This window comes from Hibiscus syriacus, unplaced genomic scaffold, assembly GCF_006381635.1.
Source record: "Hibiscus syriacus cultivar Baekdansim isolate YM2019G1 unplaced genomic scaffold, ASM638163v2 tig00000452_pilon, whole genome shotgun sequence".
NCBI lineage: Eukaryota > Viridiplantae > Streptophyta > Magnoliopsida > Malvales > Malvaceae > Hibiscus > Hibiscus syriacus.
In genome coordinates, this window is record NW_024061787.1 from 833790 (window position 1) to 849604 (window position 15815).

At 37.3% G+C, this 15815-nt stretch overlaps 1 pseudogene; it reads left to right on the forward strand.

The window, feature by feature from the left end:
• The first annotated feature begins 827 nt into the window (after positions 1 to 827).
• Positions 828 to 15815, forward strand: part of LOC120205429 — a 45821-nt pseudogene continuing 30833 nt past the window's right edge.

Genomic DNA, 15815 nt, shown 5'->3' on the forward strand with positions numbered 1-15815 from the left:
AATGCAATGTATTTACACTAAGGAGTGGAAAACAAGTTGATCAAGATGACAAGTTTAGGGGAGAACAACTAAAGAATTCTCGCTAAGGCGTAACACAACCAGATGAGGAATCTAAGAATGTTGAACAAGAGAAAGCGCATGAAGAGAAGGAAAAAAGTGAAGGCTCAGAAAAGCATCAACCGGATAACAAGAAATTCATGGTCAAGGTCAGCGATTACCCTGCACCATCCGTAGTCGATGTGAGACCTCTACCACCGTTCCCTTAACGGTTGAAGAAATATGATGACGACATCCAGTTCAAGAAATTCATTGATGTTCTGGACCAGTTGTGTATCAATGTGCCCCTACTCGAAGCCATCGAGAAAATGCCTTCCTATGCCAAGTATCTGAAAGAAATTGTTACAAAGAAAAGGAAGGTAGAACGTGTCGCCACGGCAACAGAAATTTGCTCAGCAGTGAGCAAACTCCCACCAAAACAAAAAGACCCTGGCAGCTTTGTAATACCATGTTCCATTGGTAATGACTTCATCGGAAGAGCTCTCATTGAGTTAGGATTAAGTGTAAACTTGATTCCAAAATCAATATTCATGAAACTAGATGGGTATCACTCCCATCCCACCTCGGTCATTCTATAGTTGGTTGATCGGTCTTATGTGCGACCCGAGGGAATAATTGAAGACGTTGCAGTAAAGGTGGATAAATTCATATTTCCAGTGGATTTTCTCATTCTGTATTGTGAAGCCGATGAAAATGCACCAATCATTTTGGGACGCCCATTCTTAGCCACCGGGAGAATTTTAATAGATTGTGAAAAGGGAGAATTCACCATGAGAGTTGGTGAGAAAAGCGTCACGATTCATGTTTTCAACTCTATGAAATACGCAGATGATCCAGAGGAATGTCAATGCATTAGTAAGATTGAAGAAAAGGTAATACTTGGACAAGGTGAATCCCTAAGGCTCGATGAGTACAATACTTTGTACCATGAACCGACAATCGAGATGTATAAGGCAAAAAACTTTGGCCCAGACGAACTATTTTTAGAAGAAGGTTCTGACAATCATGGTCACAACAACATAAATCTGCACAATGAACACCCTGAAAGCGACGACAATGCAAAACACGGAGGAAAGACAAATGACCAATTTAGATTTCTTAATAGGTCAGGTATGAAATTCGAACCTTTAGATTATGATGAAGTTAAATCTCAAGAGTCATCTTCACAACATGCACCGAAATTGGAGCTTAAGATTTTACCATCACATTTGATATATGCTTATCTAGGAGTTGATGAAACTTTACCAGTGATAATCTCTAAAACCTAACCTCCGAACAGGAGAAGAGTTTGTGTCATGTTTTGTCATAGCACAGAAAAGCTATAGGATGGATGATGGGAGACTTGAAAGGAATCAGTCCAACCATATGCATGCACAAAATCAATCTTGAAGATAGCCATAGCACCTCGATAGAACCCCAAAGATGGCTTAACCCGATCATAAAAAAGGTTGTCATGAAGAAAATAATAAAATGGCTGAATGCGGGAGTGATTTATCCTATATCTGATAGTTCATGGGTTAGCCCAGTCTAATGCGTGCCAAAGAAAGGTGGTGTAACTGTGCTTAAAAGTGAGCATGATGAGTTACTCACAACGAGAACAGTCACAGACTGGCGCATATGCATGGATTATAGGAAGCTCAACAAAGCCACAAAGAAGGATCATTTTCCCCTCCCTTTCATCGATCAAATGTTGGATAGATTAACAGGAAAGGCATTTTATTTCTTCCTCGATGGATACTCGGGGTATAATCAAATTTCTATAGCACCCGAAGACCAAGAGAAAACAAGGTTCACATGTCGTATGGTTTCTAAGCATTTAGGCGAATGCCGTTTGGACTGTGTAATGCTCCAGCTACATTCCAACGATGCATGATGGTAATCTTTTCAGAAATGGTGGAAGAGTGCATGGAAATATTTATGGACGACTTCTCCGTTTTGGGTGATGACTTTGACCGATTCCTCGGCAATTTATCCAAGGTGTTGAAACGTTGTGAAGAAGCCAACCTAGTACTGAATTGGGAAAAATGCCATGTTATGGTAACTGAAGGAATAGTGTTGGGACACAAAATTTCATGCCATGGCATCGAAGTCGACAAAGCCAAAGTGGATGTAATTGCAAATCTTCCCCCACCCACTAATGTGCGAGGTGTACACAGTTTCCTTGGACATGCAGGATTCTATAGGCGGTTCATAAAAGACTTTTCTCAAATCTCTAAACCTTTATGTCTTTTTCTTCAACAAAATCATTCATTTAAGTTTACTAATGATTGTTTGAATGCCTTTACAGATTTGAAGAAAAAGCTTTCAGCAGCGCCAATAGTTATCCCACCAGACTGGAATGAACTATTTGAGCTTATTTGCGATGCTAGTTATATATGCATTCGGAGTAGTTCTAGGGCAACAAAAAAGTAAATTTTTTCATGATATCTACTATGCAAGGCAAACGCTTAATAATGCTCAAGTGGACTATACCACCACTGAAAAGGAACTCTTAGCAGTAGTATTTGCATTCGATAATTTTAGGCCATATCTAATAAGCACTAAGGTAATTGTGCACACATATCACTCAGCTATTAAATATCTGATTAATAAAAAGATGCAAAGCCCTAGACTAATTCGGTGGATATTATTACTTCAAGAATTTGATTTAGATATCATGGATAAAAAAAGGTATAGAAAATCAAGTAGCAGACCATTTGTCTAGCCTATATAACAAACCTAATTGTCCTGACATAACATATATTAAAGAGGATTTCCCTGATGAAAAAATATTATTTGTCACGGATGCACCATGGTATGCTGACATCGTTAATTTTCTTGTTAGTGGTATTATTCCTCTTGATTTATCTAGCCAAGGAAAATGGAAATTTCGACACGATATGTGACATTACTACTGGGATGAACCATTTCTATTCAAGTAGTGCGGAGACCAAATAATCCAAAGGTGCATTCCAGAAGAAGAACAACAAGATATCCTACTCCAATGCCACTCATCACCATATGGAGGGCATTTTGTTGGGATGAAAACAGCAGCAAAAGTGCTTCATTCGGGATTTTATTGGCCAATCATGTTCAAAGACGCGCATGAATTCTACAAGTCATGTGATAGATGCCAACGAACAGGAAACTTCTCGAAACGGAATGAGATGCAATGAAAAAACATTTTGGAGATCAAACTTTTCGACGTATGGGGCATAGATTTCATGGGACCTTTTCCAACATCATTCGGAGATATTTACATTCTCTTGGCAGTGGATTACATATCAAAATGGGTTTAAGCCATTGCAACACCTAAGAACGACTCCAAGACCGTGTTGAAGTTTTTGCACAAAAATATATTCACCCGCTTTGGGACACCACGAGCTCTCATTAGCGATGAAGGGACACATTTTGATAATAAATTGATTGCCAAGGCACTGAAAAGATATGGAGTACGACATAGAGTTGCTATGACGTATCACCCTCAAATAAATGGACAAACCGAAGTATCTAACCAAGAAATCAAGCAGATCCTCGAAAAAATGGTCAACCCAAGTCGAAAAGATTTGGTCGCCGAAGCTAGATGAAGTACTATGGGCCTATCGCACAGCATTCAAGACACCGCTGGGAATGTCCCCGTTCAAGCTAGTCTATGGAAAGGAATGTCATCTACCGGTTGAACTCGAACACAAAGCTTATCGGCCCATCAAAAAGATAAACATGGATGCTCAGCTTGCTAGAGAAAGAAGACTATTAGAACTAAACGAGATGGATGAATTTAGAGCACACACATACGAGAATGCCCGCCTTTACAAGGAGAAAACAAAACGATGGCATGACAGAAAAATACTGTTGAAGCAATTTTATTCTGGACAATAAGTACTGCTCTACAATTTACGCCTTAAGTTATTCCCAAGCAAGCTAAAATCACGATGGTCAAGACAATTTATCGTACACCAAGTCCATGACAATAGAGCGATTGAAATTCAGAACCAAAACAATAGTTCCATTTTCAAAGCGAATGGGCAGAGACTTAAGGAGTACAAAGGAACCCCAGTCATGCGCGACAAACCGACATCATTGGCACACGATGCCCAAGAGTATGCTTTTCTTAATTGAGAAAATATTTGTTGTCTAGGCAATGAAAATCTGAATTTTGTACACAAATAAGTTAAGTTATTTTATGCTTTAATCCATTTTATTTTATTATTCTATTCTCTCATATTGTAGGCAAACAAGGAACACGTGGCAGCATGGAGAGTTGAAGTATGCATGAAGGAGAAAGGACGAACTAGGGCAAAAGGTTTTGGCGGCAGAACAAAAGGGAAACAAATCTTTTCTCCTCCTTTACGTCAAATCAGATATTTCTCATTTAATGAGAATATTTTCCCCACCGAGAAAAGATGCAAATACCCCCAAAACCAACCATCACTTTCTAAGAAAAAACTACCCACTCTTCTTCTTCTTCATTGTGTTTCCATCTTTCTCTACAAACCAGAATATTTGTTTTCTTTCTCTCAAAAATACCTCCCCATCGCCACCACTAAAATCATCCAAGAAAAATGGTGAGATCGAGATCGGCCCTACCCCCTAGATAGAGTTTCGAACGTTTCCAAACAGCCGAAGCAGAGGCACGTTTCAAAACCATTCAGCAACGCCAAGTCTATTTGGAGGATGGATTCATTTTTCCAGCTGAGGGAGAAGAAAAATTTGGCCCTGAGGTGATGGACGTCATAAAGAAGCATAAATGGGAGAATTTTGCTCGTAATCCTAACGCCGTAGCACCGAAAATGGTGAGAGAGTTCTATGCCCACCTCGCGGACACCACCAACCACATGGTATATGTCTGAGGAAAATTCATTCGTTTTTCCCCTTCTGCACTTAACAAATACTTTAAGTTGGGGAAGGTGGATGATCATCATAAGAAATTTGTGGCCGAGGTAGATCAAGAAACTTACAGTGGAGTTCTACAGGATTTATGTTTTGGGTGGGCCAAGTTCGAAGGGAATGCCCCCACAAGAAAGCGTCGTCGAGCCCTCACGCCACATGTGAAACTGTGGAACTATTTTCTTAAAGGCAAGCTGATGCCAACGTCCCACAGCACCACTGTCCTCATCAAGCGGATGATGCTATTTCACTCGATCATATACGGCAGGATGATCGATGTGGGTGAAATCCTCTTTGAGCAGATCCATAACTGTACCAAGAGGAACCGTGGTAACCTACTGTTCCCAAATCTTATAATTGCACTGTGCAGAAAGAAAAAGGTTCCTGAGGACCCATTCAAAGACTTCATCAAACCCAAGGAGGGTATGCCAAAGAAAAAGGTCCCCGAGTTGATGAGTTTCAATGATGACGACTCAAAGGAGGGTCTGGAGCGAGGAGAAAAATCGGTTGCTGCGGCTAGAATGGCCGATGTGGTCACACACACGCATGAGACGCGTGAAAAGATCGGGTGCCTGGAGGACCACATGAAAATTTACTTTGAATATGCCAAGGCAAGGGACATGCAACTCAACGCCTTCATCAAGGAGTTGCTCCCAACTATAATGATCAGACTGCCAACCTTCCCCAGTGTCCTCAACTACAATACGGGCGACATAACATTCCATGCCTCGACATCTTATGTCCCTCCAGACGTTCCACTAGGGGTGCCACTGATGTGCCACCATTGGCAACCCATGTCTCACCCATACCAGAAGAAAGCCACAGCGACACCGAGGAGTTCCTCATCCTTCTCCACCACCAAAAGCAACAGTGATACTCAACCCCACTTCTTAACTGATAAAGATTTCACGCCAATACTGAAGCAGCCTGAGCAGGATCCTATTCCATCCCCAGTTCAATCGACACCACCAGCCTCAACAGTAGCTCTTAGTCCACCACCAGTTCCAGCACAACCGACTCCCACGACCGAGCAGTCTACTCCAGCCCGCGCTTCGTCCACTTCAGCCATCTCCTTCTCAGCCAGAAGCAGTAGACTCGGGATTCGAGAGCCCTTCCCCTCCCAAACGACGCTGCACGAGGGCGTCAAGTCAAGCCACACCACCACAATAAGTTTTTTTTAGTCTTCGTTTTTATTTTTATTTTCGCATTTTCATATAACAACATTTAGTGTAGCTTTCATGCATTGAGGACAATGTATCCTGCAAGTTTGGGGGAGGTGTTGTCTATTTTGCCATACTTTTTTAAATAATAATTTATGTTAATTAGTTGAAAAATTTTGTTGTCATGACATAAGCAGGTTAAGATTATTGTTAAGAATGAATTAGGGATGCCCAATGATGAATGCAAAATTCTATTGCCTAGGCCAGAATTATTGTAAAGACTGTCTGAAGAAGAGAACCATCCCTAAGCTTGATCCTTTGAAACTTATAAACATGATTGTAGGTTGTCTTTTCTCTAGGTAGTCTATAAAAATTTAGGGAAATAACTTTCTAATTGCCGAGACTTCAAAAATATTCTAAGGGTAAGGTAAAAACTCGAAAAATACAAAGGGACACTCCTCTATGCAAAGGCATGAATAATAAAAACTCCAAAAGAAATTAAGAGTAGCCAAGGCATATGAGTGAATGAAAGTAGTAACAGGATGACTCTGCCCGACTAGCTTAGGGGTGGAAGGTATGGTACCTTTCACCTAGAGTGTGGAATGGTAGTTGTGATGAGCTGACTCCATTATATAAAAAATGTGGATAAAGAGAATAAAAGTTTATAAATAACTAGGAGTATAAACTAAGCCTGATGAATAATTTTTTGCCTTGACAACCTAGAAGTGCTTACTTTAAGTTTTCTAATTACCTCTATGCATAGACTGGTTACAATCACGACACACAATTGCAAAGTATCCTGACTAGGGAGGGGACTTGACTAATATGACTGTCGAACATGTTGAGGCCTCATATTTTTACTGAGGCCTGAAATCTTAAACCTGATGATGTTCTTGATATTGCTTTGCCATGACAATTTTAATTTTATTCTAGTTATTATCCATTGCTTGAGGACAAGCAATAGCTTAAGTTTGGGGGTGTGATAACTCCTTAAAAAGACTTAATTTATAGTCTTTTCACTTAAGTTATTGCTCGTCTAAACAAAGTATGCATTGCATTTAGTTGCATATAGGTTATATTTGCTTGTGGTGTATAAGTTTTGCCTAGGCAAGATTTATTTGGCTTAACTGATGCTGCTGAGGAGAAGGGATTGTTTGAGTTGTGTTTGTGTAGGAACTCTACAGATGAAGAACATTTTAGTCATGACAATGAAAAGTTGCAAAGGCCAATGGAGCAGATGAGAATCTAAGGAGCAAATTTATCTCACCGAGGCAAGATTTATTTGAAGAAGTCTAAAGCACATATGGCGAAACCGCCTATGCCACGTGCCAGCTGGATGACCTACTTCACATGCAAGCAAGCCTTGATTATTCTGACAACCGCCAGCTGCCTTTCCTTTTTAAGTTTGGGAAATTAATAATGGCTAATTAAGGAAACTCCAAAACCATGCAAAGCCCTAGGATATTCTCCTTATAATTACCAGTCGTAGCCGCAAAAAGAAGGAGGCAAGGAAGAAGAAATAAGAGCTTCACCTTAGGCCTGAGCAAGCAGCTGCAGTGTTTTCCCTCCATCTACCCCCAATCTTCCTTGGTGTTCTCTATAGCCAGACGATAGCAGAGCGGTGATCAGGCCTCGAGAGAGGGTGATCACTAAGGCAGGCGTGGTACTGATAAGGATTGTCGCGACATAGCCCCATCTTTATGAGTCATTCTTCCTTTGTTCCTAAACTCTAATTCTATTTGAGGTTGTAATAAACAGTTTAATCTTGGATGATCTTTGATAACACCATGAATGCTTTTATGAATGATGAATTATGTTTGCTTATGACTGTTTTGCTCATAGTTTAAATATTTTGCCTTAACACTGTAAGAGCATCGAGAGATCACCTGGAGTTTCGGTAAAACATGTCTGGGCATTGTAAGAGCATCGAGAGATAGCCTTTTGTCTAGGCAGTGATTCTTGAATTCGAGAGAATTAAAAGAGATCAACGTGAGTAAAGGAATGAATCTGGTATGGTGAAGTTCTAACTTGTCTACCTTATAGATAAGGAGTGAGTTTCAAATGACTAAAAGGGATAAAGGCTAGAGTAGGTTAAGACAACGTCTATTGTTAACGCCGAGAGCTATTGCCATAGCAACCGTCTAAGAATACCTAGTAATCTTGTTGGGCAGTTTAGTCATTCATAATAATTAATTATGTTCTTAAAATAATTGTTGTCGAGACAATAGTTTAGCATCAGTGCTCTGTGACACGTATGAATATGTGAGGTTGTTTTCATTATATTTAATCCAATACTTGTTTTGTTTTGTTTTATCTGTCTGCATATTTTCTTTGTTTCAACCACACTTGTTTACAATCATTGAATCATTATTCTTTGCTCCTTAATATTAGTTCTTAGCTTTAATACTTAGTGGGATTAATTTGTGGCATTAGTTCTAGTTGTGGTGAAAAGATATTTCTAATTCAATCCATGTGGAGACGATACTCACTCACTACTATATTACTTGCATCGATTGTGTATACTTGCACAAATTAGCTTGCCTTAGTATATACATTCACAAGCGATCAATGAGCTTGGTCTCGTGAAATTTCTAGTTAATTTCATGTTAATTTGTCATTTATTAAGTTTAAATGAATTTAAAATTCATTTAATTAGGAAATCACAATTTTACCTTTAATGAAACTTGATAAGTACATCCATAGCAAACCATATGTCCCTTATCATCTTCCCAAAGTCAAAGATGAACAAAATATTATGGCATTTACAACTTTACCCATGCAACTTTCCAAAAATTTCAATCTTCCCATTTTTATACAAAGGTCCAACTTGAAAATGGGAATAAATTCTCAAATCTAATGATCCATATTATTTTTCATCATTTTAAAATGTGAAATAATATTTCTAATCTTAATTTAATATCCTTCAAAATTTTCAAAATTTCTATTCGATCCGATTTACCGAATTTTTATCGGACTTTAACATTTTCTAGCTTTTAACATAAATTTCGGATCCAAAATCTAATTCCCACCAAAACGTCATTCTTGAGGGTGAACTATTTATTTATGGCATAAAAATTGATTTTGGAAAAAATACCAATTTAGTCCCTAAACTTTTCCTAATTTTATACTTTGGCTACTAAACTTTCAAAATTTATGTTTTGGTTACTAACCTAAATTTGGGGTATTAAACCCAGTCTATAACCCCCTAGACTCGGCCTATGCATCTCGACTAGGTCTAGTGAATTATATTACAAACTTTCTAAAACGTTTTCAAAACTGTTAAAATCATACGTAACCAAACATACTTAAAAAATCATAATTTAGAGTATAAAGTTCAAATCGAGAAATGAAAACGTAAAATGTCATGCATAAAAGTGAAACCAAATCATACAGAATAAGCATAAAATACTTGGTGATAATATAAAATATGATTCCAAAGTCATATAATGAAAGTGGCAGTAAAATTTTAATTCAAAACACAGTGCTACCCTCTAGCCTTACGCCATATGCAGCTCCCTAAAACTGCACCCATAAGACTTACCCTAGTCCCATTGGACCTAGGAGCCAACCTAAGGGAGAACCTTGGGTCCATAAGGACTTATCCTAGCCGAAGCGTATGAGCTACTCGAGGGGAGTGCCCTTAGGTACATAAGGACTTACCCAATGTATAAAGCAAATGAGCAACCCTGTAAGAGTGCCATAGGGTCTATAAGGTCTTACCACTAGGCCCACTGGGCCTAGAAGCCCACACAAGGATCGCTTTAGGTCCATATGGATTTACCAGCCTGATCAGGGCTAAACCTACAAAATTCCATAACACATCCAATAAGTTCCCCTGTAAAACAGTTTCATATAGTTCCAATAATTCAGTAGGACATAAAAACATACAAAGTTATTTTTTGGTAAATATTGAAAAACAGAAAACACATAAAGATCAGATATAGATTTAAAATCATTAAAACAAAATCATATTTTCAAATCAGATATATCATTCAGTACTCAATTCAAATCAGACAACCATAATTTAAATCAGATAAAAACAAGCATGTTCACATGAGAATTTAAAAACATATATTAAATCAATATGTCACACATAAGGAACACACCTAAAAAGAAGTCAGTCAGGGAAGTCCACTGAGCACTAGCCTCACCATGCTCTATAGCGGAACTCGAACTTGAACTATAATGAATTTGGGGTTACTATTGAAATAATATTTAAATCTAATTATTTAAAGGGTTTACAAAACTATACAAGTAATCATGGGCTCGTGTAGTCTCACAGCTTGAGATGAACTGGGTCGAGCTAATAAGCGATTACAAGAGTTTCGAGTACCTTCAATAATTAACAACATAAATCATTCTTTATCTTGACCCTTTTCTCCCCTTCTTTTTTCTAACCTGACTAACAATGGTTAAATCATAGGGTATGTCCCTAAATTTTTAGGGACTTCAAATTCTACCCTAAAATTTTCGAAAGCAAAAAAAATAGTCCCCAAAATTAATTAATTCAATCAAATTAAAAGTAATTTAATTAGTGATGCTACAACTCTCCCCCAAAAGAAAAATTTCATCTTCGAGATTTACCTTAAGCAAACAGATGAAGAAAATGCTCCTTCATTGATTCCTCTATCTCCCATGTAGCTTATGTGGGACTACGGTTACTCCACTAGACCTTTACCATCAAAATACGCATGTTCGAAAGAACTATCTCGTCTCGATCTAGAATTTGAACAGGCTTCTCATCATAAGATAGATCGGGTCTCAACTTGACATCCTCAACCTGGATGATGTGACTCAGATTCGGATGGTATAGCATCAACATGGACACATGAAAGTCATCGTGAATAGGGCTAAGCTAGGGAGGTAACTCTAACTTATAAGCAACAGGTCCAACTCTCTTCATAATACGATATGGTCCAATCAATCTGAGACTCAGCTTACCTTTATGTCCAAATCTCAGCACTTTCTTACATGGAGATACTTTAAGAAAAATATGATCCCTAACCTAAAACACAATATCCTTCATTCTCTGATCAACATAGGATGTCTGCCTGTCAAAAGCCTCCCTCAGGTGATCACGGATCAATATAACAATATCCTCAGTCTTACATACTAAATATGGACCTAAATTCTTTCTATCGCACAACTTGGTCCAATAAATAGGAGTACAACATCTGGGCCCATAAAGAGTCTCATATAGTGCGATATGGATGCTGGGATGATAACTATTATTATACGCAAACTCTGTCAGAGGTAAAATGTCATCCCAACTTCCACAAAAATCAATCACAAAACCTCATAGCATGTCCTCCAAGACCTTAATCACTCTCTTAAACTGACTATCAGTCTTAGGATGAAAGACAGTGCTGAAGTTCAGACGAGTTCCTAGAGCCTCGTGTAAGGTCTCCCAGAACCTCAAAGTGAATATCAAATCACAGTAAAAAATAATAGATGCAAAAACCCATACAATCTGACAATCTCTGAAATATACAACCTAGCCATCTTGTCCAGAGAATAATTTACTCGAACGAGAATGAAATGAGCTTACTTGGTGAGTCTATCAACAATCACCTAGACATAATCCTTTTTCGAATGAGTCAGAGGTAGTCTAGTAACAAAATTCATAGCAATATGCTACCACTTTCATTTAGGAATCTTAATAGGTTGGAATAAACCAAATGGATGTTGGTGCTCTGCCTTAACCTATTGACAAGTCAGCCATCTCGCCACATAGTCAAAACTATCTTTCTTCATGCCAACCCAGTGGTATCTCTCTCTCATATTAGGGTACAACTTATCTCCACCTTGGTGCATAGCATAAGGACTATTATAAGCCTCATGGAGAATATTATGTCTCAACTCTGCATCATAAGGCACACAACAACGACCCTTGAAACATAATACTCTATCATGATCAAAAGCATAATCTAAGGTAGATCATTGCTCAACTTGCTCAAAAATGGAAAGTAAGGAGCTATCTAATAATTGTTTGGCCTTGATCTTCTCGACCAAGGTAGGTTTAACTTGTAGCTCGGCTAACAACATGCCATCATCATATAATTTCATCATAGCAAACAAGGACCTCAGATCAATTATCGCCTTGTGATTTGGGAGCTTGGTTCAGATGTACTCCAGCATTCATAAAACATATAACATATCCAATGTTATAATATTTTCTAACAACTATACCTAAACAATACTAAAAAAAATATCATTAACTTCTATACTAATATCAGCCTCAACTCAACATTTATGATCCTTTGGTATTGATACCCCTTCTATGGTATCGATAATACCCTATTAGGGTATTGATACCCTCTTAATGAATCAATTCCGAAATTAGCTTCGATATAGCGTGGTATCGATACCCTCATCATGGTATCGATACCCCTCTGCTATGGTACCGATACCCCCTCTAGGTATCGATACACAATTTAGATTTGATATTTTTACTGATATCGATACCCCATTGCTTGGGTACCGATACTGGTTAAATCAGTATCAATACCTCTTATATAATTTAGCATAATTCTTGCCTAGGGTATCGGTATTGTTTATGGGGTACCGATACCCCTGTCCAGATTTTCTAGTTTTCAGCTCAAAAATACCCAAATGGGGTGAAATTTCTTTATATTTACCTCATTCAATACTATTACACTCTTCTTTAACTATCCATACTACTATTCTTTCAATTTGTTTCCTAAAACATCTAACATCTTTCAAGAACATTTAATTCTAAGAATCAACCCTATTTTTCTATTATGTTCTTTAACCCATCTAATACTTCTAATCTCTCATTTATCTCTTTGGTAAGTCAAATCTACCAGTAAACTTCAATAAACACCAATATACTAATATTTCATTTCAAACCCATTTTCTAAAATCTCTAATATTTTCTCCATTTCATGATTTAAACCTCAATTAATCCTTCCTTAAGATTTCCTATCACTTACAACCCACAATCAAAAGAAAAAACCACATAATTGAAACTTACCTTTAGAGCTATAGAGGATAGCAACCCACGGGCAATAAGAAATGAAGAAGAAAATAGCTTCTTTAGCTTTCTTTCCCTTTTTTATTTAAATTTATTTCACTCTAAAAGACCAAAATGCCCTCCTTATTCATCTATTTCTACAATTTAGTTCAAACACTATTTCAATTCATTTTCTTATCTTTTACCAATTATTCAATTAAATCTTCAATTTTTAATTTTTTCAAATTAGCCACTAGCCTACTATTTGGGTTATTATATTTTTATTTAAGTTTAGATTATGTTAGTTCAATACTAACGAATAGTTTGAATATTCTATGTTATTATATGACGTCGTTAGTCTACAGTAAATTTAGTGATTCAGATAGCTTGAAAGGGAAGGAAAAAGTGTCGGATCAAGAAGATTTGATAGCAGGGCAAAGGTGGGTGCATTTCATTTGAATATATGTTTCGACCAAACATTGTCATTCGGTGAGCCAGTGTCAAAGTTACCTTAATAAGTGACTCCTAGTATTATATTAAGTGTGATTCAAGTTTATATGTTTATTTAGTAAGATAATAGAACTACTGAATAAGTCAAGGACACTAGTTGGTAAAATCTGCCTAAAAATTATGTTTTGAATACTAAGTTTAGAAAATATCAGAAATTCTACAAAAATGATTAGAGGATAAATCTTATAACATTGGATTCGTCTATTAGTTTCTTTCAGAAAAAATGGAAACTAATTTCAAGGAGTATAAAAAATATATGAATTTTTAATCAATGATAGGTTAGAAAACAGGACAACAAATTATGTCCAAAATAGCTTCTGTCAGTTAACTTTGAAAATTCGCTATAAATTGTACAAGTGAAACTAGAAGGAGTGCCTTATATGGTTAGATTTGTATTTGAGTCTAGTTTTTAGTGGTGTAAACGGAGTAATTTTTAAATATATATATTAATACATATTAATGTTTCTTTGAATGTAGTGAAAACAACCAGATTATGAAATTTCAATCAATTGTGTAGTGGAAGCAATTTTTAAAGTTTAGTGAGACTTATATTTGATTTATAAGTAAATTGTTCAAATGAGTCTAGTTTATTTATTTGATTACTCTAATCAAGGACGACTTGCAATTAATCAACCTCATTTTATTTTCCTGTATGATTTATAAATTTTCAATATGAAATATTTCTATAATATTTTTTCATCAAGTTTAATGAATGATTTTGGGTATGAACTGCCCAAGTATGATATTTATTATGATGAGTTCTAAATGTTTACATTATCAGATGATTTTTAGTAATTAGATATTTATAGTTATAAGATTATTTTCAGTTATCAGATGTTTACAGTTCTCAGATGTTTTACAGTTTCAGACATATATTAATAAATGATTCTATACAACAACAACAAAACCCTATTCCCATATACAATGGGTTAAGGGAGAGGTAGGTTAGTAGGCTTCCCTCAAGGCCATGCATGTATAAATTAATAAATAAATTCATAGTTGAACAATCTTCATATGCACGTCTATAATGGGAAGTAATCTCTGCAAATAAATCCCTGCGTAAAAATATATGCTTATAGATAGAAACATAAGACCCGGCTAAATTTAAAAAGAGGAAACCTGAAGAGAATGATATACAGAAGTCAACGATAGCAAGCTACAAGAACGAATAAAGTCAAATGGGTTAACACCTAAACTAAGGCAACACTACACCATTACCCTAGTTCTAAGCCTTCATAAATTCCAATGGCAGAAACATATATAAAGTAGAAGTCATGGAAATTACTACAAAGGCATTAAAAAGAAGACAGAGATGTTACACCCTATGGTTGTGACCCGCACTACTCAGCTACGCTGGTCTTAAGTCTCCATACTTTCCTATCAGAGGTCATGTCCTTGGTAAGGGCTAAATCCTTCAAATCAGATCTCAAGTAGTCTTCCCACTTCCGCCTTGGTCGTTCTCTCCTTCTGACACCGTCGACTGTAATCGACTCTACCCTCCTAACCGCATCTGATGGTTATCGCCTAAGAACATGCCCAAACCACCGTAGTCTTCCCTCCCTTAATTTTTCGGATACATGCACCACCCCCAAGGACATCCTAATCGCATAGTTTGTTGTCATGTACCATAGAGTCCTACCACATGCCCATCAAAGCATTCTCATTTCTGTGGCCTCCATCCTCCTTACGTGATCCTTCTTGATTGCCCAACATTCTGATCTATACAGCAGCGCTGGTCTTATTGCCATTCTATAAAATTTTCCCTTAAGTTTTAGAGGAACCTTCTTGTCACACAAAACTCCAGTAGCATCCCTCCACTTTAGCCATCCCACCTTTATACTGTGTGTAACGTCATCATCTACACCCCCATCTTTATGTATCATATACCCTAGGTACTTGAAACAATCCTTTGAGAGGAGAACGTGTCCTTCTATGCATACTTCTACATCTTCATCGTTTTGGTTCCCAATGAAGTTTGAACATAAATACTCTGCCTTTTCAATATTGATCCTTAGACCTTTTTCTTCCAAAGCATTCTTCCAGGTAGCCAGTCTACTATTCAACTCAGTTTTTGTTTCAGCAACTAGGATAATGTCGTCAACGAAAAGCATACACCATGGAACACCGTCTGGTGTCGCACAAAAGATGCCCTCCATAATCAAGGCGAAGATGTAAGGGCTAAGAGCCAACCCCTGGTGGAGTCCGATTTCCACCGGGAATGCCTCGGTGTCGCGAACTGTAGTCCTGAC